This window comes from Ipomoea nil, unplaced genomic scaffold, assembly GCF_001879475.1.
Source record: "Ipomoea nil cultivar Tokyo-kokei standard unplaced genomic scaffold, Asagao_1.1 scaffold1416, whole genome shotgun sequence".
Lineage (NCBI taxonomy): Eukaryota > Viridiplantae > Streptophyta > Magnoliopsida > Solanales > Convolvulaceae > Ipomoea > Ipomoea nil.
The window spans coordinates 137314-154090 of NW_017617844.1; positions in this window are offsets into that span (position 1 = coordinate 137314).

Consider the following 16777-nt stretch of genomic DNA (forward strand, 5'->3'; position numbering starts at 1 on the left):
ATATATATATATATATATATATATATATGTATACATATATATGTATATGTATACATATATATATATATATATATATATATATATATATATATATGTGTATAGCATAGAGGCTCTCTCGCGGGAGGGGGGGGGTGCAAATCAAAATCCAACTAGAGGAGATCGAAAAGGCTTGAAATCAAGCCCGAGCTCGCGTGCGCCGGCACCTGCGGGCACGAATGTCGTCCGGAAATTGACTGGCCTTGCGGGCTAAGTTATGCCAAACTTCGGTATCATTTTCCAACTGGTATAGTCACTTGGTTCGGCCGGAACCGAACCGAGAGCACCTACTCTCGTGCTACAGAGGAGCAAGAGAGGTTGTGGTGCACCGAGAGCACAACTCTCGTGCATCTGTGACCTACTCTCGTGTTACAGAGGAGCAAGAGAGGCTGTGGTGCACCGAGAGCACAACTCTCGTGCATCTGTGACCACGAGAGTGGTGCACTCTCGGGTTGCACCACAGTGAGCTCGAGAGATGTACTATCGTGTTGCTGGTCCGTGTGCTCTCGTGTGAACCTGCACCCCAACGGTCTGAAACCCGAAAGTTCAGCCTGTTGTACAGATTAAACTCATCTGTTACGGAATTAATACTGTTTTAATTTCAATTTTAAATCTGAGTTTAATCCTACTTAGTGGGTGGCCGTTACAGGTGTTATACAATTGGTTTAATACCAATTAAAAGCCATGTTGAATGCTATCCCTTCCAACAGCCCTATATAAAGAGAGGTAGAGCAGTAGTATTTTTACACAGTGAAAAAACAAAGGAATTCCAGTAGCTTTATTCTCTCAAAAACTTTGCTTCTACTCTCTTCTTTAGCCAACCAGTGTTCCAAGCTTTGCTTTGTTCAACGGGTTCCTTGTTTAGGTGATTAAACAAGGAATCGTAGCACGTTTTATCCTGGGAAACCTAGGCTACAACGCTCCTAGCACTTGTGGGAGGTAGCAAATAAGGTTTTAAGGAAAAGAACCTTGTGTTCGAACTCGTGCTAAACCCATACCCAAACACTCAACCTTTTCCTTCCCAATTTTCTGTTTTCCCATATAATATTAATCTTTCCGTAGGATTATTATTATTTTGGGATTTTCCACCTTATTACCCAACAATATATATATATATATATATATATATATATATATATATATATATATATATATATATATATATATATGTATGTGTATGTATATAGAGTTTTTTCCCAAAATGGTCCCTTGACTATCGCTCATTCTCAATTATGCATTCCGACTATTAATTGCACCCAATGTAGTCCCTTGACTTTAAAAAATTATCCCAATTTGATCCTCCGTTACATTTTCCATCAACCAGACGTTAAGTTGAGGGTTATTTTGGTCCATTCATTCATCTGGTGCTGCTAATTCGTCCGTCCATCACTCCATTGTATTACACGTACTGCATTTGAGTTTCAAGAAACAACCACCGTAAGCTCCGTTCACGCCGGTAAGCCAACTCAATGCCGGAGAGCTAGCTGCCGCTGCTCCCTTCTACACCACCGCCATACCAAGTCGGAGAGAGAGGTCCACCCGCTGCTTCGCCGGAGTGCTCTGTTAATGCCGGAAAGGGAATAGCAACTCGCCGGAAAGCAGGGGAGGCCGCAAAGCTGTCATGCTGCAAGAATCTGCTGCCTTGCTTCACCGTGGTTGCTGTCGATCTGCCGGAACTGCTACTCGCCGAGAGAACTGATGCTGACCGAGAGAAAGGGAATAAAGAACATGCTGCTTTTGATTCCTGATTTGAACTGGGTTGATGTTCTAAACTTGATATGTAGATTAAACAAATGGATTGCTTTTAAGTGGAGATTATGTTATTCTCATCTATAGATGAAATATTCTTTTCTTTAAGTAGAGAAATAGTGGCATGCTGAGTAAAATTGATTGTTTGGTATGCTATTTTAGGCTCAAAATTAAAGAATTTATGGGTGTAGTTAAAAAAATGCCCTTTTCATGTTCTGGTTGTGCAATGTGCATTTTCAATAGAAGCTTTAAATTCTTTAATTTTTAGAAACTATTTTATTTTTGCACGTTATTTAGCTTTTTGAATCTTCAATAACAATCTATGCATCGATGATCTGCATGTAGAGGAGAATAACAGCTGCTTGTGTATTTATTACAGGTAAGTGTTCATTCAAGCTGGAGATTATTTGCATACTTTGTTAGTATTGGTTGCTAGTATTGTGTCAGATGGCCCTCTAAATCATTGGGGTAAAAGCGATTGCGATTATATACTTGGCATCTATATAGATTGCCACAATTGCTTTGAGGTTTGTTGGATTTTAATGGCTGTTACCTTTGAAGAACCAACTGGAGAAAGCCTGACTTATACATCCCCTTTACTCATAGAGCGAACAGAAAATTGTCAAAGCAATGAACACGTTATTAATATAGAACAAGGTGGTGATCCTTCATCTTCAGACTCGTCTGATTTTGAATCTCCTCGTGGCTTGAGTTCATCTCGGCACGATGATAGACCATCTGCGAGAAATTCATCATCTACTTCATCAAACGGATCAAATTCTCAAAGTCCTTCAGTCGCAAGGAGAGGTGAAGGATTTGGTCGTCATTGGAGCCCATTCAATACCGTGCTCTGGATTTCCATTGAGCTAGTATTCACTTTAGGGAAAATTATGCAGTTGTCGTTGTTTTATCTGTATCAGGACAAGAAAACCCGCAAACTCCATTATTTGCTTGGGTTTCGGGTTATGCACTTCGATGTGCTGCAAGTCTTCATCTCCTATATTGGCGCTATCTTCATCGCAATCAGGCCGCTGAGAGGAGGTCAGCTCAATTTCGACAAGGTTCACGTTGAGTTAATTCCTCCTTCGATCCTAATTCTTACATAACCTTCTCCTTAACTCGGTCCTCAGAGAATGAAGTGGAGAATTGATGAACAGAATGTTCAAAGTGGGTTTCCTCCAACAAGTCAAAGCTCCATGATTCACGTTGATGAACAAAATGGTCAAAGTAGGTTGAATTGACGGAAATACCCCCGAACTTAACACCTAGTTGATGGGAAATATAACGGAGGACCAAGTTGGGGTAAGTTTTTTAAAGTCAAGGGACCACATTGGGTGCAATTAATAGTAGGAATGCAAAATTGAGAATGAGCCATAGTCAAAGGACCATTTTGGAAAAAAACTCTATGTATATATATATATATATATATATATATATATATATATATATATGTATATATATATATATATATGTATGTATATATATATATATATATATATATATGTATATATATATATATATATGTATATATATATATATATATATATGTATGTATATATATATATATATATATACATATATATATATATATATATATACGTATACGTGTATATATATATATATATATATATATATATATATATATATATATATATGTATATATATACGTATATATATATATATATACACGTATACGTATATATATATATATGTATATATATATATATATATATATATATATATATATATATATATATATATATATGTATATATATATGTATATATATATACATATATATATATATATTGCTCTGATACCATGAATTATTAATGAATGCGCATTTTTATTTTTTGGTATTTATGCATTAGTATGTACGTTAGTTGTTTGGACTTTTGTAATAGAATAATAATATGGTACATAACAGATTTGTAAGAATATGTTTAATATTGCCATTCGGCCATCAAGGCGGAAATTGTTTAGAAAGTATGACAATTTTTACTATTTTGAGTTAAGATAATGTTGTTGTTTTGATTATTGGTGTAAGTGTACAAATGATACACATTAAAAACTCATTTGTATTGGCTAATTTAATTGTCAATATAATTAGTGTGTGTTGAATTTGCTTATGGACCATGAACCGTATCTCCAGTCAAGAAGATATGTACAGTCTACAAGGTGAGTTTATTTGGAAGCTAACAGTGTTGGACAAATAGATTAAGCAGCTTTGAAGAAATAAAGGAGTGGTCTTAATTAATTTAAGAAGTTAGTTAATGGAATTAATTCTGCATGAAAAATGGTATGTGCTAAAGAAAAGATGTGGAATGAATTGTTTTGAATTGATATTGCGCATGGAATGGAGCTTTCAAACAAAACATGTGGTTGTGGTTAATTGAAGACTTTGGAATGCTATTTATGTGGATCATGTGATGGGGTGAGCTTTACTATAAAATGAAGACATCTTCTTTTAGAAAGTGGCCGAATTGACTATTGATATTTTGAGTGAAAGACATTCTAGAAAGCTACTGTATTAATCTCCATTATTATTATATTATTTCTTGAGGATTTCTGTCTGAGCTGCACAGTTAGTACCTGGTACAGCTGAAGCTTCGCTTGAAGATCGTCACGGCATGCACGTACAATCTCGAGTAGATGTTAGGAAGGTGTTGTAGTGGTACAGGATGAGGGTCATTTGTACTTACCTCTTGTAATACTCGGTGAACATCTATAGTGGATTGGACATACGTGAGTTGCCCCGCAGACGTAGGAGAAGCGCTCCGAACTGCGTGATCAATCTTTGAGTACTTGTTTTATTTTTATGCTTTTATATTTTGTTATTTATGTTCATTAAATAACCTAATTAATTGATAATGCAATATCTCTTCTAAAAATAAGTAGAACATTAAAGGTGTAATTGAATTCAAGATTTACGGTGCAATTTCAATTGGTAAAATTAGTATGTTGTACTTGTAATCGTAATTGGTTTTAAAGTTGTTAGATTATGTTTTTCTTGCTTAGTTGGTGCGTAATGCTAATTAATTGTATAGTAGGTTGTTTGTGCCGTGTGAATTGTGGTCTTTAATTCTATCGTTTTACCTTTATTTATAACTTATAAGGAAAGGAATTCTATTTTTCAGTAGTTATCTCTTATAGGTTTCCTGTCATTTTCTTGAATACTCAAGAAAATTATTGTGCCAACTACAAGACAGACTAGTCTACAACTAGATGTGGAATAGTTTCGCCATGTGAGTCATGGAAAAAGTGTTTAGAGTTGTGAGAGTGAGTAAAAATTGATTGTAAAAAGTGAGAGTCTATGTAATAGTTTCCCTACAACTATAACCAATTGGAACCGGTGAAAAACAAAGTTAACCAAATGATGCTCCATATATATATTGTTCATTTCTTACAGAAAGTGCTTTACACCGGCCTTAGCTGGGAAATGGAGAATTAGGGCCAAATCATTTCCAGTAGCTTTTGTAGGGGTAACAATGGAGTCGGAAATGGAGAGGGAGATGCAAGTCGCGTGAAGAATGTTAAAGTTAAATTTTATGCTTTTACATTAAAAAAGTCAAAGAATGTTCTCGGCATAATTTTTTGTTAAATTGTGCTTTTCATTCAAATTCTATTGGAAGTTAGCCTTCACTACTTTGAACGGCACACTACACTCACTTCTTCCCCCTCGACGGGATATTTATCTGTCTATCTCTCAAATCTCACATGATGGAAGCCCTGGTGGTGGTGGTCCAACGTACACTAGTCACTCACGTTTTATCGACTGTAAAATTATTATCTTTTAATTAATTACTTAGTTGTACACAAGGTTGCAAAAATCGTGCCTAGGCGCCGATTAATCGACAGGCGCTAGGCGGCGGCTGGCTGCCTAAAAATTCGGCGCAATCACCGTTTTAGGCGACCGCCTAGGTGCTCTAGGCACCCCCGCCTAGGCGCCAAGTAGGTCCCCGTGGACTAGGCGGCCGTTTTGGCGGCCAAGGCGGTTGTCTAGGCGGGAGTTTAACTAATTTTTTTTTAATTAAAATTAAAAAAATATAGGCGCCTAGCGATCTTTTCAACCTTGGTTTTACAATTTGAACAACCACGCACGCCTATATAAATATCCCGTCGAGATAATTCCAACTCGAATGAAATGTGTTCCTAAAGACGACAACACCTCGGACGATGCGACGGTTGAGTAGGCAACAACCACAATGGAGGAGGAAGCGGTGGACCCAATTATTATGGTTATTTAAAGATAGTTCCAACTCAAATGAAACGTGTTTTAAAGGACGACGGGGCCTTGATGCGAAGGTTGAGGATGCGACGACCACGGTAGGGGAAGAAGTGGTAAACCCAATTGTCAATGATTGGGATGTAATGGAAGATAATTTCAGATAATATTCATCTATTTAATTATAGGGACAAATTCATTGTAACAACAATTACTCGTCACAATTATCATAAATTAGTGACAAAACTTGAAATCAACGTAAATATTGTCACAATTTAGTAATTTTCGTTACGGAATTATAGAGTGTCACAAATATTTTTAACAATTTCATCACAAAAAGTGATAATATTAGTGACAATAATATTTTTCTCACAATTGTTTCTCATTTGTAATGGTACTAACATATTGTATTTTTATTGACAAAAAAAGTTGTCACAAATATTATAGACAAGAATGACCAGTAACTATTTGTCACAAAAAATACAAACATTTGTGTCCACATTATATTTTGTCACAATTACATTCGTTCCCGCCATAATTATAATGCTGCCAAAATGCACATACATTTAGTGACAACAAATAGTGACAACGTATGTTACGACACTATTATTCTAGTAATATTGACAACTTATTCGTAACAAATACTTTCTTGTCATAATTACCATACTATCCGTGACAAAAAAAAAAAAAAAGTTATCACAATTATCCTACAGAATAGTGGCGACTTATTTTTTTGGTCACAAAAAGCATATTATTTGTGACTAAATTATGAAGTGTCACTAAATGTCTTCATTCTTGTAGTGGTTATTGAAGTAGAATCATTGATGCCGGAAAAGAGACATGGTGATGGTATTCATTTAATAATTCTACGACCCCTTACGTGGTGACCCAAAGGGGGTATTTATACAAGAGAATATATCCTTCATAAGGTAAGAAGGGGGAAAAAAATAACTAAACAGGCTTTGGAATCCACCATAATTAATGTGGTAACTGTCGAGATTAATGTGGTAAATGTTATTGTGGAATAACCAGTTTTAGACCTCCTTCAACAAAATCGTTGAAATGTTATTAAATACAAAGACATATCAATCATTTTTATACAAATTAAGTTGAATCGCTATATTTTTTATGCTTATTTTTTTTTTGAAAAAAAATCATAACTGAAGACCGAAATGCCATTGAATTTAGCGATATTTAAACTGTTTTGTTAATAAAAGATCAAAAATGATCATGTGACAATAATACTAGGACCATCAATTTGAATGTTATGTATTTTGAATACATGGGCATAAGGTCTCTTGTTGTTGTAGTTTTTAGAAAACATATCGCAATTTATTTGTATAATTTACAACAACATATTTCACTCATTTCATAACTTCTTTTAATTTCATAAAATTATATTTGGTTGAGCAATGTTTTCTCGTCTTAATGTGACATATTATCTAATTGGATAACTAAATTCTTTTAAAATTAGTGATGGATGGATCAATTAATTCATGAATACTCAATGAATGAAAGTTACAATAAGAGAGCACAATGAGTAGTAATCTCAACCGCCAATCCAGGCCACCTTATTAATTGTTAAGGATTTTAGTAAAAATAGATGGTTAATTTTATAATATTGTAAATTTTTAAGTTTGTAATATTTATAAAATTTATGCCGTTCTTTTTTCCTTTACTTTTCAACATCCATCAATTGTTGATCTGTCCAAATAGATAGATTAGATGAGTCCACGGTTTTTATATGTTCCCCGTCGATCCACTTTGACAACTCTACTACATATTGGTACCATTTCTCACGGGATTTGACTTATTCAATTAAATTTAGGTTGAGGACATTACAATATACACATAAATTTGAGCTTTCGGTCATATTAGATTTTTCAAATTAAATCATATTTTGATTAAATTATTATATTTTATTTGGTACAATATTTCCCATCTGATAACATTCTACAACTTAGATGTATAGTTTGAACTTAGTATAGCCATTCTGATGGCAAGTAGATATCATTAAATAGCTCAAATGACTCATTTTTTCCTCAACTTTCTTCTTTGGATAACTTGTTTGCACATTCTTCTCCTTCTTCAGCTCTTAAAATATAGAAAACAAAACATTTAAAATGTTAGATTTCCAACTAATAATGGATTACATTTCTAACATGATGTAAATCATTTCATTAGTTTATGTGCAATTTCTGTGTAATACATGTGTTATTTCATAAAATATAGACTTTGAAATAACCTAAAAATATATTAAAACTTCAACTTACTATTTTTCTTTTGGTTGCCATTAGTTGGTGGCATTCCTAAAAACACTCCAGTTCCAAAATAAGACTTAGGAAGGGAATTTTGAGAATATGTGTTACGAGGATGAAAAACTCCTATTCCTTTTGAATTCCAGCCACGATCTTTCTTTCCTTTCCCTTGCTCTAACATCTTTGCCTATATATCAAGAAGTTATATGTATGTATATATTTAATTATTTGTGTGTATGTACGTGACCTAAAGGAAATAAAATATAAGTTATTGCAAGAAAATAAAAGTGAAAAGAAACAGTTGGAACTAAGTTTTTAAGACCCTAATTAAAAAATTATTTAAAGCCAAGTTGTATTAGATGGTCGTATAAACATTGAGGTTTTTCATATTTTCACCCAAGGTTTTTTTGTTTTTTTTTGTTTTTTTTTTTTTTTAAATGGACCATGTAAAAGATTTTTTTTTTTTTTTTTTTGGAGTGAATTTCAAAAAGGTCCAAAACTATTACAAAAACATATATTTTATTAGAAACCAATATACAAATTTTCCAATGAGTTTCATGGAGTTTTATAAAAGAAACATTTTTTAAAAGAAGATATCTTTAGTAGCTTTTGTGCATCATATCGTAAATTATATTTAAATGGGAAAAAATCTTTTTAAGATACAACATTATGGTATACAACAATGTTAATCATTATTACATAGACCATAATCTACACAGATGTGTGGACCATAAATAAAAAATACATTTGTAATATACTTAAAGTACATTATTTGTGTACATAAAGTATATTATTTGAAAGTACATTATTTAATTAAATACTGAAAGTACATTATTTTATTCACTATCAAATAATGTACATTCAGTACCAACACAAATAATGTACTTTTAGTATATTAAAAATTTACCTTATATTCATGGTTCACACAATAATTTACCCAACAATGTTAAACTACATTTCTTTTTTAAAAATAACATGGATTATGTTCAAAACTCCAAATTTGCTCCAAAGTACATATATTTGAAATAATTAAATAAAATCAAACAAGGAATGTTTTTAAAAAGTTAAATAAAAGTTAATAAGATTTATTGAATTTTACTAAAAAGGATATTCTAGAAGAAAAAAAATTGCTAGTAAAATGGTGTTCAATACCAAATGTATAGAAGACTCAAATACATAAGCCTCTTGTTCCAACATCATCACCATGAAAGCCCTAGACAAAAATAAAATAGAATAAATCAAATTTTGATCCATAACAATACATTGAAGACAGTACAAGAAAATGGATCCAAGTATAAGAACCAGTAACATTCAAAAAAAAAAAAAAGTATAAGGATCCATTTTCATTTAATCTTCATATTTTATAAAGTAATAAAATGTGGGTATTGTTATTCCCAAATAAAGTTAAACAGTAACGTGGTTTGAAAACATACAATAATATGAAAACTTACCGACTGTGTCTTGATTTCAAAATTTTGTATTGATGGATCATCCAGAACAAATTTGGCACAACCTAAAGCAAGCTTGGTCAAAACTTCTTCATCCATGTCATTTTTACCAATTTTTTGACATTGAATTGGTTGAGTGAAAAGTATATTCATGGTGATCGAATACTATGAAAAAAGTAAAATTTTAATTTATTTTACGAGAAAAGCCAAGTCTGTGATATATTTATATATACATAGTGATCACAATTTATATAGTATACAAACGCGATTGATGAAATATCATTTTGTTGACTACGTTTATAAATATCCCATATTTAATTGAATCTCGATCACCTAATACAGATCATAGAAATGAAAGCGTAATTATTAGAATTTTATGATATTTGGTTCAAGTATATAGGATAACTATAGTAACGTGAGCATGATTATCTTATAAAACATCATTTGGTTTGACTTTTAATTAGATAACCCAATTAATATAGTTTTAGTATCACATTGTTTGATTTTAGGGTTATGTTAAAATAAATATATGTTTGAATGAAAGATGTAGTGATATTTTTTTCTAAATTTTAATTTTTAAAAAAAATTTCACATCATTTTTATAAAATCTACATTATCTGGGAATACATTAACATTGTTTTAGACTAAAAATGCATACATATCCAAAAGAGTTGTTGTGGAATGACCTTTTTGGTCCTAAATGCATACATTAACATTTTTTGTCCTAAATTTATTGGTGGCAGTCCACTTTTAGCCATTTTTATTAGAGAATCATCATTTAGTCCTGGTATTATTGTGGAATGATCATTTTTAGTCCTCCTTCAACAAAATCGTTGAAATGTCATTAAATACAAAGACATTTCAATCTTTTTTATACAAACTAAGTTGAATCCCTATATTTTTTATGTTTATTTTTTTTGAAAAATTCATAATTGAAGACCGAAATGTCATTGAATTTAGTGATATTTAAACTGTTTTGTTGATAAAGGATCAACAATGGTCATGTCACAATAATACTAGGACCAAAAGTGGATGTTCTAATAAAAAAGACTTAAAATGGATTAACACCTATAAATCTAGGACCAAAGATGGAATTAAGTAATTAACTCTATCTAAAATGCACGCATTATATATTATATATTATGGAAAAAATATGCATTATCTTTTATACACATTGTTTTATACTAAATATGACTCTTTGTGTTTCAGTAGGTTGAGAAAGTAGTTATGAACAAATAATACTAAGGTCTGGTTTGAACTTCAGTGAGGACATTGACTCTTTGTGCTTCAATAGGTTGAGAAAGTAGTTATGAACAAATAATACTAAGGTCTGGTTTGAACTTTAGTGAGGACATTGACTCTTTGTGCTTCAATAGGTTGAGAAAGTATGTATGGAAAGATACTACATTATTATAATAGAGTCAATAGTACTTAAAAAAAAAAAAAACTAAATTTGCACCACCCAATTACATGCATTGATTCAACCTAAATATACTTGCATCGATCAAGAAGTCAAAATATGTGTGATTTTGGATAAACACACATGTTTGTTATAAATTCACTGTTTTTTTTTTTTCAGCCCAAAGAATCTAAGCCCCCACTATCGAGGTTTGAACCCATGACCGCTCATTTTTAGAATAGTAACCGGAATGCCATCACATTACATAGTAGTTGACAAATCCACGTCTTTTATTCCTTCAAACTTCTACTTATTTATTGAATTACTCACTACATTTTTAGCGATTCAAAAGAAAATACATAATATTTTAGTTAATGTCTCCCTGAACTCTAGGGTTTTGACGATGGTGCTCCCTGGAATCTAGGGTTTCGAATATCTGCTTGCTTACGTACGGTAATTACGACGGTGGTGCTCCCAGCTCTGTTTGTTTACGACGATGGATGTGCGCGACATAGTTGCGTCGACGGCGGACATCAATCTAGATGACGAGGAGGAGGGAGTTCGCTTCGAAGAAGAGGTTTACGAAGTCCCAGCGCTGCCTCCAGTGCGAAGAACATGGACCTTGGTGGGAATGTTTCTCACAGATCGGATTATGAAGGTTGAGGTGATGAAGAGGGTGATGGCCTCGGCTTGGCGACCTCTCATGGGAATAGAGATAACAGATGTACTTCCAAACCTGTATCTCTTTACGCTTTTTGATGAAGCTGACATGCGCCGGGTGTTGGAGGAGGGGCCATGGGCGTTTGAAAACATGACGTTTTTGTGTCAAGTTTTGAATGATGGAGTTGATCCAACGCAAGTGGTGTTAAACACGGTAGACTTCTGGCTGCAGGTTTATGATATCCCATTGGGATATCGAACGGTGAAGGTACTTGAAAGGATTGGGGATTTCACGGGGGTGTTTTTGCGGTATGATGAACGTAACTTTGAGAGACCGTGGACTTCATACTACCGAATACGTATTACGCATGATGTGACTGTGCCGTTGAAACGCCGAATGAAGATGATCATGCGGGATGGGACGTGGACATGGATAAATTTCAAATACGAGCGCCTACATATGTTTTGTTTCTTTTGTGGAATAATGGGGCACACTGATAAGTTTTGCTTGGCTGCTCGGCGTTCTTTGTTAACACCGGATCAATACAGCTACGGTGCGGCAATGAGGGCAGGTGGGAATAGTCCAGCTAAATTGGTGGGGGATAAGTGGTTCAGATTAGGGCAAGAGAGGAGGAAAGAAATTGGATTTGGTGTGGGAGGGAACGGGCAGCATGGTGCGGCAGGAGAACGGCCGAATGTGGCCAGTTTAGGGGGTCGGGTGGCGGGTGAGGGTGGAAGTGGACAGGCGGGGTTGGGGAGAGATAACGAGGCAGTTAGGGAGGAAGAGGGAGTAAGGGTGGATCCGAAACGACGAAGAACGGATGGTGGGGGTGGGAGTGAGGTAGAGTTAGGTGTGAGGGTGGAATCGAATAGCACATATTCGACCGTATCGGAGAAAGGGGGTGATAGGGAGGGGCGGGTTCATGAAGGAGTGGTGGTGGTGGAGGATGTAGCAATGGCAGAGGTTCAAAAAAACTTGCAGATGGCGGGTGCTGCGATGCAGACCCGCCCAACCCAATGAGTACATTAAGCTGGAACTACCGTGGCTTGGGTAATCCACGGACAGTTCGGGAAATTGAGGACATAGTGTCCTGTAAGAAACCCGATTTTGTATTTCTGATGGAAACCAAGGTTAACCGAGATCATGCAGAACGACTTCGGGTAAAGCTTGGGTTCGAAGGCCTGTTTAATGTTGACAATTCCGGATTGAGTGGGGGGTTGGCTATGTTATGGAGGACGAATAGTACAGCAAGATTGATTGGTTATTCAAATAATTACATTGATATTGAGGTGACTATTCCAGGTTTTGATAGATGGGGGATGACTGGATTCTATGGCTTCCCGAAACGTCCCCAAAGAAGGGAGTCATGGGACCTTATCCGTTCTTTGGCAAATAAGTCGGATCTACCGTGGGTTATTATTGGAGATTTTAATGATCTCTTATTTCAGTACGAGAAACGAGGAGGAAACCCTCATCCAGACAGTTTACTGCGGGGTTTTGGAGAGACTATTGAGGAGTGTGGTTTAACACAATTACCGATGTCTGGGTATCCCTACACTTGGGAGAAGGGGAAAGGCACTCCGAATTAGATAGAGGAACGCTTGGATAAGGTGTTCGCTACGCAGTCCTGGAGAGAGTTGGTGGTTGATGCGAATGTTCAGAACATATTGACCCGAAAATCGGATCACTCTTTTCTTTTCCTTGGGATTCTAAATCTTCGGGGGAGGCGGAGTGGTCGGGGTAGGGGTTTTCGTTTCGAGATGGCATGGCTACATGATGAAGGATGTCGGGAAGTGGTGGAGAAATCGTGGGGTGAAGGACGAGATAGGGGACTGCAGGAGTGTACCGCATTTTGTGGAACCCGGTTAACACGATAGGGTGGAGACCGTTTCCATAAATTTGGTGAGAAGATTACTACCTTACGCAAAGAACAGATGCGACTCAGGGGATGTACGGATTCGGTGTCTCTAGCCGAGTTTCGGAGGTTAGATGCGTGCCTGACTCGTATTGAGTTGCAGGAAGATGTATACTGGAGGCAGAGGGCCAAACAGCATTAGCTCAAGGATGCGGACACAAACACCAAGTTTTACCACAGGTATGCTTCTCACCGAAAGAAAAAGAATACCATTACTAAAATTATGAATGATAATGGGGATTGGATAGAGGGAGAGGCCATGACAGGTATTATCTTGAATTATTATCGTGGTATTTTTAGCTCGAGTTCACCTATGGTTAATGATGATTTCTTTGAGAGTATACAACCCCGAGTGACTACTGCACAGAATGAGAGGCTTGTACGCCCTTTTGAGGAGAATGAAATAAAAGCGGCTTTGTTTTCAATGTATCCGGATAAGGCACCGGGACCGGATGGGATGAATCCCGGATTCTACCAACATTTTTGGGATGTGGTAGGTTCTGATGTTTCTACTTTTATTGTGAATTTCCTGAATAATTGCTCTTTACCGGATGGGTTAAATGAAACGAATATTATTTTGATCCGGAGAAGAAAACCCCGGAAATGGTTTCTGATTATAGGCCAATTGCACTGAGTAATGTTGTTTACAGAGTTATGGCAAAAGTAATTACAGCTAGAATGAAGCCGCTGATGGAGAATATTGTATCTGAATCCCAAAGTGCGTTTATAGCTGAAAGACTTATTACGGACAATATATTGGTAGCTGCGGAGGTTGGCCATTATTTAAACAGAAAACAATGTGGATTAGCCGGCTGGGGGGCTTTGAAGCTGGATATGGCAAAAGCCTACGATCGTATGGAATGGTCTTTCTTACAACGGATGTTGAAAGCACTAGGTTTTGATGACAGATGGGTGGAATTATTAATGATGTGTGTAACCACTGTGTCGTATAGTGTGCTGATCAATGGTTCAAAGAGCGATCAAATAACCCCAACTAGTGGTTTACGGCAAGGTGATCCTCTGTCACCTTATTTGTTCATTATTTGTGCTGAGGGCCTCTCAATATTGTTAAACCAGGCAGAAGTGAAAGGAGAAATACATGGTTGTAGAGTTGCGAGATGGGCGCCCTCCATTACCCACTTATTCTTTGCTGATGATAGTCTGCTGTTTTTCAAAGCTAATAATCAGGAAGCAGGAGTGATTAAACGCTGTTTAGCAACTTATGAAAACATGTCTGGTCAGGCGGTTAATTATCATAAATCGAATATATGTTTCAGTAAGAATACAAATGATGAAGTTCGGGAGGAGGTTGTTGGTATATTGGGAGTAGTGCAGGCTCAGAACTTTGGGAAATATTTGGGACTTCCATCATTTGTGGGCAGGAATAGAAGACAGGCATTTTCTTATATTGAGGATAAGATAAAGCAGAGGATTGGCTCGTGGAATAAGAAGCTTTTATCACAGGCGGGGAAGGAAGTTCTACTGAAAAGTGTGGCTCAATCTATGCCTACTTTCTCAATGAGCGTGTTTCTTCTGCCTATGAATTTATGTACGGCCATTGAGAGAACTATGAATCGGTTCTGGTGGAGATCAGGGAATGATCAGGGCATCCATTGGAAAGCCTGGGATAAACTGTGCATTCCTAAGAAATTTGGAGGGCTAGGTTTTAAAGAATTGAGAGCCTTTAATCTTGCAATGTTAGGTAAGCAGGCATGGCGCTTCCTGACACAGCCACAATCACTGGTTTCAAGAGTGTATAAAGCCAGGTATTACCCAACTAGTTCTTTTTATGAGGCATGCTTGGGAAATAATCCGAGTTTCTGTTGGCGGAGTATTTTGGCGGCTAAAGGGTTAATTTGTGGGGGAGTTAGGCGCATGATTGGTAACGGCAAATCAACTTTGATTTGGGACCACCCATGGTTGCATGATGAGAATCAACCAAGAGTTTTAACAGAAAAACCGCCTCAGTTGGCTCAGGCAAAAGTGGTGGGTCTGATGGATCAACAAACTGGAACCTGGGATCAGGAAATTTTAACAGATATTTTCATACCCCAGGATGTGGAGGAAATTTTAAAAATACCTATGTCTCCTGATTATGAAGATATGTGGTATTGGTATGGAGACCCAAGAGGAGAATATTCGGTTAAAGAGGGATATAAGGCGGTGATAGGCAACTACTCCCAACCGCTAGGAACCTTTGATAAGTGGAAAAAATTATGGAGCCTAAAAGTCCCCCAAAGTGGAAAACATTCTTATGGAGAGCTCTAAATGATATTTTACCCACTACGGAGAACTTACTTATAAAGAGAGTAGATATTGATCCAACTTGTGCAATGTGTGGAGTTGGGCATGAGAGTCTTGTGCATTCTTTGATCACATGTGACTATACGATGAACATTTGGGCACAATCCAACCTTCCAATCCCAGTAGTGTCACGAATATTTTCAGTGATTGGTTTAATGATTTGATGAATATTTTAGATGATGATGGGATTGTTTATGCAGTGGCCCTTTTATATTACATATGGCGAACAAGAAATGGAGCTGTATGGGAAGCGAATTTGCCCAGGCCCCAAAAGGTAATAGCAATGGCATTATCGTCCGTGAATGCATGGAAAGTTGTACATCCCGTTCGACGAAATCCGCCAGCCAACTCCACGGTGCCACCTACCCGTGTCATGCCGGAGATGTCCAGCCGAGCTGCTGCGATAGAACGCACGCCGAGAGAAGACGCTGCAGTTATGCTGCCATCACCGCAATTGCCTTCACCGATTGTGTCACGCCATACTATGCAGAACAGGAAGGACCACTGTTATTTCGATGCGGCATACGATCAACGAACGAACAAGGTAGCGATGGGGGCTATTATTTTGGATTCACAGGGAGGTTATGTGTCGGCTATGACCGCTCCTATCATACGCTGTTTTTCGCCTTTAATGGCGGAGGCTTTTGCATGCAAGGAAGTTTTGTCATGACTCAGAAATCGAGAAGTAAAATCTATCGACCTCTACACAGATTGTTTGGTGCTCCAACAATATCTTTCATCTACGACGAACTCATCTCGGTCTTATTTAGGCTATGTCATTGAT